The sequence below is a fragment of the Helianthus annuus genome, chromosome 17 (genome assembly GCF_002127325.2).
Source record: "Helianthus annuus cultivar XRQ/B chromosome 17, HanXRQr2.0-SUNRISE, whole genome shotgun sequence".
NCBI lineage: Eukaryota > Viridiplantae > Streptophyta > Magnoliopsida > Asterales > Asteraceae > Helianthus > Helianthus annuus.
In genome coordinates, this window is record NC_035449.2 from 86,861,890 (window position 1) to 86,869,702 (window position 7,813).

The 7,813-nt window shown below is 30.6% G+C and overlaps 1 long non-coding RNA gene across 1 annotated transcript; it reads left to right on the forward strand.

Moving 5' to 3' along the window:
• The first annotated feature begins 1,152 nt into the window (after nt 1-1,152).
• LOC118489349 lies at nt 1,153-1,546 on the forward strand. Its single transcript, XR_004887358.1, has 2 exons — nt 1,153-1,258; nt 1,455-1,546. It is a non-coding gene; the product is annotated as an uncharacterized LOC118489349 (long non-coding RNA).
• The last annotated feature ends 6,267 nt before the right edge of the window (nt 1,547-7,813 follow it).

A 7,813-nucleotide genomic window follows, 5' to 3' on the forward strand; every position in this document is an offset into this window, starting at 1 on the left:
ACTGCTTCTATTGAACTACTGCTAATACATTCTATTACAAACAGACTTTAGAACTACTGCTGCAACCTTCTACTGCTGTGAACCCAGCAGCACTTATCCGGATCAGCAGTGCTTGACTCAAGGCAGTAGATTGAATCAGCAGGACTTGAGTCTTCATCAGATCTTTAATTGAGCAGCAGTTATTGGTCAACAGTTAGTAAGATTAGCAGATAGGAGGTCATCAGTTGTTGTAATCACTTTCAAGGGGAGAGATATGTATATCAGCATCTGCTTATTCTGAATCCACTGAGCTGATCTAGTTTTGGCTTTACATTATCTGTTCCTCTGATAGGGTTCAATCCCAACAAGAATTAAAAAATATATTTTGTTAGTGGCAGTTTTATAATGTGTTGTAGTATAATATTAATCTTCATTTCGTTTTCTTTTTGATATGTTTGAAGCAGACTAGCGGTTACATATATATGTGAATATGTTCTATTGTTGTTTTGTGGTACTAAGTATATGCTCAAATTCTATCATGTTAGCATTCATACATCAATATGGGGACCATCTGCCTTACTCAAGTCTTCAAGCTTATCGGATCCCATAGAGGCGTAAACCTCTGCTCATTACAGGTATAATCGTTTTTTAGTTTCTCCCGAAACAAATTTTGTTTACTTCCTCGCATCAACAAGACAACAATTAGTTGCGCACCTCAAATGGGTTTAGGTTAGTCAACAGTTTCTTCGCTTATTTTTGTATTATAAGCATAATTTATTACAACCAATAGCAACAATTTCTGTAAGGTATAATGATTTCGACTAGGGTATTTGTATACATGTTAAGATGACTTTTGATCTGTTTAACAATGAAGGGACTCTAATGTCTATTTCAGATGCAAATGAAATATTTGCGACTTACTTTCTCTTTAGAACCGACCGACCTTTGACCAGTTTTTCTGATCCATCTAATCCATCATACCCTTAATCAAATAAGTGCACTTCCAATGGGCCGTTTTGCTATTTTACTCCTAAGTTCATGAAATCTTTTTTCATTGAATCTCATAGTGGATATTGGTCATTGTGTTTTAAGGGGTATTGAACTATTGCCTAAGCTATCAGCTAGAACGAATAAACTTTGCACTCCTCCGTTATCTTGATCATATTAAAATAGTTATTTTGTTTGCAGGTAATGCATCTATCTTCAACTAGATGATATTATTAGTGGTCAAGAATCTTTATTTCAAATACTACAAATCAACTATACTAGACTAGTTGAGGTGAGAATGGTTCTACCCATTTTTTATCATTATTTACATGTATTTTCATATTCATATTGTTTTAAGCTTAAGTGTTTGATGTAGTCTATGTATTAAGTATTGTTTTTTGGTTTCATAATTTATTTACAAATTAGATCAAAAGCAAATAAAAAAAAATAATCTTGGAAAAAGGCCCAGAATTTATTAGTCGCTTTAGGCCTCTAAAAAGCTTGAGCCGACCCTGCAAAGAATACACACGTTGAAGGTAATCTAAACTACTGCCGACTTTTCTTCTTTTTTTCTTTTTTTTTCTGCTGCTCATAGATAATATAATAAAGCCAAATTCTAGACTGTTGGCCTTTTCGATGACAAATAATTAAAATGAAAATTAAGATGAGAAATCTTTGCTTCAAACTTTCTGCTCTAATTTTCTCAAATGCTAACGTATCATTTAAAGATGAAAAACACGGGTCCTAATCAATCGGAAAACTACTGCAACTTTGAATAGAAAGTGGGGATAGCCAGGAGCTCTAGTTGTGTTTTATGTTTATATATTCTTGAATTTGGATGTTCTTATTGTTCTTATTAGGCTGTGGATGGATGCATGTGGTTGGCAATTGGGCTTAGTCATGTAATGGGTTAAAAAAAGAAACAAACCCGATGAGCCGAAGCCATAACGTCCAAGTCACATTGACTATCACGTGAAAAAAACGACCAAAGTGCATTAATTGACCAAAAATCAAGCCAGTTCTATTACGTCCAAGTCACAATGCTTTATCAATGCTTTATGTTACCTTTTCATTCTAAAGTTTTGTTGCTTTATATCCATCTGACGACCCTTAGATGTGAAGCCTAACTTTGGAAAGGCCTAGAACAAAAATGATTACTTACTTGGGCTTCAATGTCAGTAGATATTATATGTTTGTATTAAGCCACCCGCGAAACTCGTGACATCTTAGGCTAGTTACAACATTAAAATTGTAATTTGATTTTTAAATGAAGATATATAAAGGACAAGCGTATTAAACACACATTTGAGTCAATTATTTTTATGTGGGGCATCCATTTTAATTTTAGTTTGAAAATGAAACAATAACTAGAACGTTCTGGGAAATTTTAACGTGCCAGATAAAATAATTGTATAAGTAAATAAATAGCACACTAAATTATTAATTTAAATTGAGTAAGTAAAGGGGTTTTCATTTTGTAATATCTTTTACTTATAAAAATCAATTATTTATTCTCTTATATATATACCGATTGTACGAATCATCAGACCCATCTTTTTTGTTCTTTTATAATATGTCATAAAATAAAAATTATTACTTCTTTTAAATATAAATTTTTTTTCTAGGGTGTTATAACTATACCATCGTAAAAGAAAATTTTGTACTCAAAATTACTAAATAAAGAAAGAACTTGAAGGAGTACAAGGAAGGTTTCAATTTGATTCTACTCAAATATATTGAAAAACCTTTTTAATTGGTCCTTTTTATACAAAATATTATAACATTAACTATATTCATTTATATAGTTTTTGATCGATATAAAATAATTAATAGTATCTTTGAACATTATATTACTATAAATATATTTAATGTACTAGTAATAATTAACCTTTATTTACTAGTATATTTAAATTTAAATTTAAATTTAAACTTAAAATTAATATAAGGATAATTTAAACTACTAGTATATTAATTTAAATTATCAGTCAGCTATATATACTTAAATATGGTTTTAAATGGTTAATTTTAACCTTATATAAATTTATGTATACCGACATAAATTTTATTTATGTCACAAAGTGAAGGATTAACGAGCCCTGGTCCTTTATAAAACTATGTTTAAATAATTCGTGTTTTTTTTTTCTTTTTCATGGGTGACTTAAACATATAAACATTTTTCTGTTAATCATAGGTAAGTTATAGGTAAAATTCACCCCTAGTACTTTAATATAGTAAAGTTCTTATAAATATAGGAAATAAAATCACACTACTTTCTCTAGTATATAGGAATGTTATACTAATTAGGCTCCGGTAGAAATATTTAACTTACATTAGAAATAACACAACTGATTTTATTATTTTAAAAATTTTCTTCTTATAATCATTCAATATAAACCCCAAAAGTTTAGTCAGTTCCAATAAAATATATAGCAGTTATGTAATGGAAGTTAAGTTTTAAAGTGTATTTATTTACGGGACATACTTGTGTAGGGGAATGTTCATTTAATTGAGAAGAAAAAGAAGAAAGACATATTAGTAAAATACTATTTCATTTATAACTCATATCATTAATTTTTAACTCTTTAATTAATGAGTCAACTAAACATTAATTATCCTACATATAATCTACAGAACCTACACATATCAAAATTTTCCTACATATACACTACACATTATAGAATTTTATCTTACACAGTAGAAAGTTACCCTACACACCTCGAAATATATCCTATACAACTCGTAATTTATCCTACACAACTAGTAATTTATTCTACACTTTAAATTAAGTTGTTTTTTTTTTTAATTTGGAAAAAGTATATATTTTGAAAAGAAGTTACAAATTTAATTTAGTTAGTTATTAAAGGGGAAGAATACAAATTAATGATTTTTGTAAGTTTACCAATATACCCTTATATTAAAATTAAATGCAAATATTAAATGAAGTAAAATGAAACATTGTTATTGGTTGAAACTTCTTTTTTCTTCTTACAAAAAAAATCTTCTTATTTGAACTCTCCACTACTTGTGTATATATAAACTATATTTGTGTATATATAGTGTAGTAATATACATAACAAGTATATGAAGTCATTAAAGATGATAGGGTGACTTTATGGTTAAAATGACTATACATAATTGTATCAACAAAATATAGTAAAGTAACATTTTCATTAATAACCACGTAGACTTGTATAATACTGTGATCTATAGGGATTTTTTTCCCCGCGCCCCAGAAGGGCCGTTTCTGATTGAAGATAGTTTCATATATATATATATATATATATATATATATATGAAATCACAGCTATGGACACATATGTATACCTATAGCTGGTTTATATATGAAATATCCTAAAAAGTTTAACAGATTACAATTGCTATTTAAATACCTTATAAATTTTAGTGTTTGTATACAACCTTATTCACATGTAAAACCTTACATACATACTATTTATAAACGTATGTAACTTTACATGATACACTTCAATATAAGGTCATTTTTAATACTTTAATATACACATAGGTTGATGTGTTACATCAAAAACATATATCGTTATTATTAAATGTTATATCAGTCATTTTAATATATCTACATAGCTTAACAATTATTATTATTATTATTATTATTATTATTATTATTATTATTATTATTATTATTATATTTTTGAATCCATGTTAGTTTGACAAAGTCAACCAATGTAACAATTCCTAAATCTATCGTTACTCATTTATAAATATTTTCACTTATCCTGTAGTTGATGTTTCTTTAGTTTCTATATAAATTCATGTTTAAAAGTGATTATTATTGCCATCATAATGGAACGAAAGATTGATCATAAAGACTAATAATAAGCTTTGAATGAATTCATCGAAGCAACATTATTGTTTTATCTCGACACACAAGAAATATATTACATATATTAAATGTTGGGTCAAATTTTTTTATTTATTTTTTTCTTTTCTCGTGATTGGCACTTTTAATTAATATAAAAATTTTAACTTATAAATATATTAGGTAAATAGGGTACTTACCTATTTAGGGAATAAGCGATCATTGCAAACTTAATGCAATTAATAGTAAGGCATCCCTATTAGAGACATAATACATCTGCCTAGGTAGCCTATGGGTACATTTAATTATATTGGTCCCTGATACTGTGAACTCAAAATTTGTTAGAATAACATATAAATCATAATATACATATGAAAATTTATCTACACAGAATATCACATAAATTAAAACATTAATTTCCTAACATAATGTCACACCCTGGCTTTGCGGAAGCGTGGGTTAATTTGGTGTGACTTCTTAATACCATAGCTTAATCACAACAAAGCTATATGAAAGTAAAACCATGAAGATCATCCATTGATTCAAGTTTAAAGACAAAATACCACAACATTGTTTTCAAACGTCGACACATGCAGCGTAAATATAACACAACAAAATAAAATCTTGTTCATAAGACACAACCACAAACATAAAAATAAACACAACTTAAGACTTGCGACTCGTCCAGGCAAGAGCCACAACCCCTAAACTTGGATGACCTCATATCCCCTACGCAGCGTGTAGATATAGCATATCTCGCCAGATTCCTAATTCCCTGAAATACATGTAAGTTTGAAAAATCAACAAAAATGTTGAGCGAGTTCATGTAAAGTGAGTATGTAAAACCTTTGTATGTATAAAAATCCCTGGTATGTAGCAAATAAGGAAATAAAGAGATCACCAATGATTTGCAAGGCCATTGATATGTGTGAAGTGCAGTAGGAAGACTCAAACCTAGCTACGGGTACAAAGTCACCCCGAGGTCCGTTCTGTTGGGCCTGGAGTTGGGCTCGCTACACCCAGATAGATCTACCGCTAATGACCCTCGGTCCTACAATGAGGATTAATGGCCTCCAGTTTCCGCCTACCCACTCACATGATCTAAGTAGTAACCCTCCTTACGCTAACCATACCATGTAAAAAGTATTCGTAATCATAGTAACATGTATTTCACCCCCGGAGTATAAAAACTGAAAATAGTTAAGAGAAAAGGGGGACATGAACTCACAGAAGCGCGTCTCGAAATAGTAACTCCCAATCAACCTGCTGCGTGACGACCTACACGTACTAACCTCTATTAGACGGACGGCCGTGCCTTGGCTTAAGGTTTAAGTTTTTGGGAAATAGTCAGGCAACTATTTCGTATTTACACTTCTTAATTATTTATAAATTATATTCCTTCCCAAGGATGGGGGTTCTAATATATGTGCGTTTTTATAATTTCAAGAATATATTATTAAGTCTCACTTAATAAAATATATTTTAATTCATTTGTCTAAAATATTCTATCTCCAAAATATACATATTTTTCCCAAAAATATTATATTTTATTCCATACAATTTTCCAAAATAATACTTTTATCAAAATACGCATTTAAGAGTATTTTCCGAAAATACATAAGTTACGTATTAAAGTTCGTGTGGTAATATTAATACCGGTGTAACTTAAATATCTATTCGTGAAGGCGTTGGTATTATTTTTGGAAGTCGTAACTTCATAATATTTCAAGTAATATTATTTTTACTCTAAAAATAATATACACATAGTTCACAAAATAATCATAAAATCATCCAAGCGTCTTACTATGAAATATATATTCTGAATATATATTTAACAAGTTTTATTTATGAAAATCCACCTCCGACACTTGGTTATTTTGTAATATGTCACACCCCGATATTCCACGTTTCACCGGTGGGCCCGGTGGGAGATTATCGTGATGTAGTTGGTAACATTATAGTCAAACAACACAATATTAAATATGCACAGCGGAAGCAAAAGATAGATATATTTCAACCGAATAGAATTGTAATATCAAGTATCACAAATAGTTGAAAATAATCCACAGGTGGATCAAAAATAAATAGGAAAACATTGTTCAACAGTTTTGGCATCCAAGCTTGCGAGACTTATTGGGGACGGTAGGAGAAAGCCAGCCTAGTTCGCGTAGTACCTGCACTTAACCTTTTTGAGAAAATACGTCAGTTTACACTGGTAAATACATTCAACCGACTCATTTTGAAAGGTTTGATAAAATTGATTTGAATGCACGAGGCACAACTTTTTATGACTTGGGATAATTATTTGAATATAATCTTGTAAAAGAATTACATGTTCCTTATGCGTTCAGTAGCCCAATCCGTAGATCGGGTTAAAGATCAATAGACACACCACATTATTTATTTTTGGCACTGATGGGTGTACGCCTACACCCCGTGCTTAGGTCGTGGCCATTTCGTAAAATGATGCCAGGGATATCCGGGACATGGTCATTAACCCCCCAAAGACTTTATGCAAACAAAACATTTCAAAACGGAGCATATCAATGATTTAACCTCTAATCGATTAAAGATTCAATGTCCGACCAAGCGGTAGTTTATATACCATACCCCAAGCCCGTATAGGGAAGATAAGTTAAAAGTATTTACCTTTGCAAGTATCAATCACAAATAGCAAGTGCGTGTAGCTTTTACCGGGTCTCCTATTCTGGAACGAAGGTTGATAATAACCTATTAGAATCTTAACGGGTCTTTAATTAAGCCTAAACTTAGACCGGTTAGTTTTAACGAAAGATACGGTTCGAACGCACGATTAGGCGAAGACCGAAATAGAATGTGTTTTAGTCCCAACAAGTTTAAAGACTTGTATAATATGGGTGAACTAAACACCTTCTGGATCTTGAGATAAAAACAATAAGGTTTGACCCGTTTCGGCTAATTTATGCAAACTAGTTACATAAACTGAACCGAACGCGTAATTAGCGTAACAGGTAACCGTAAGAGTCCTATACAGAT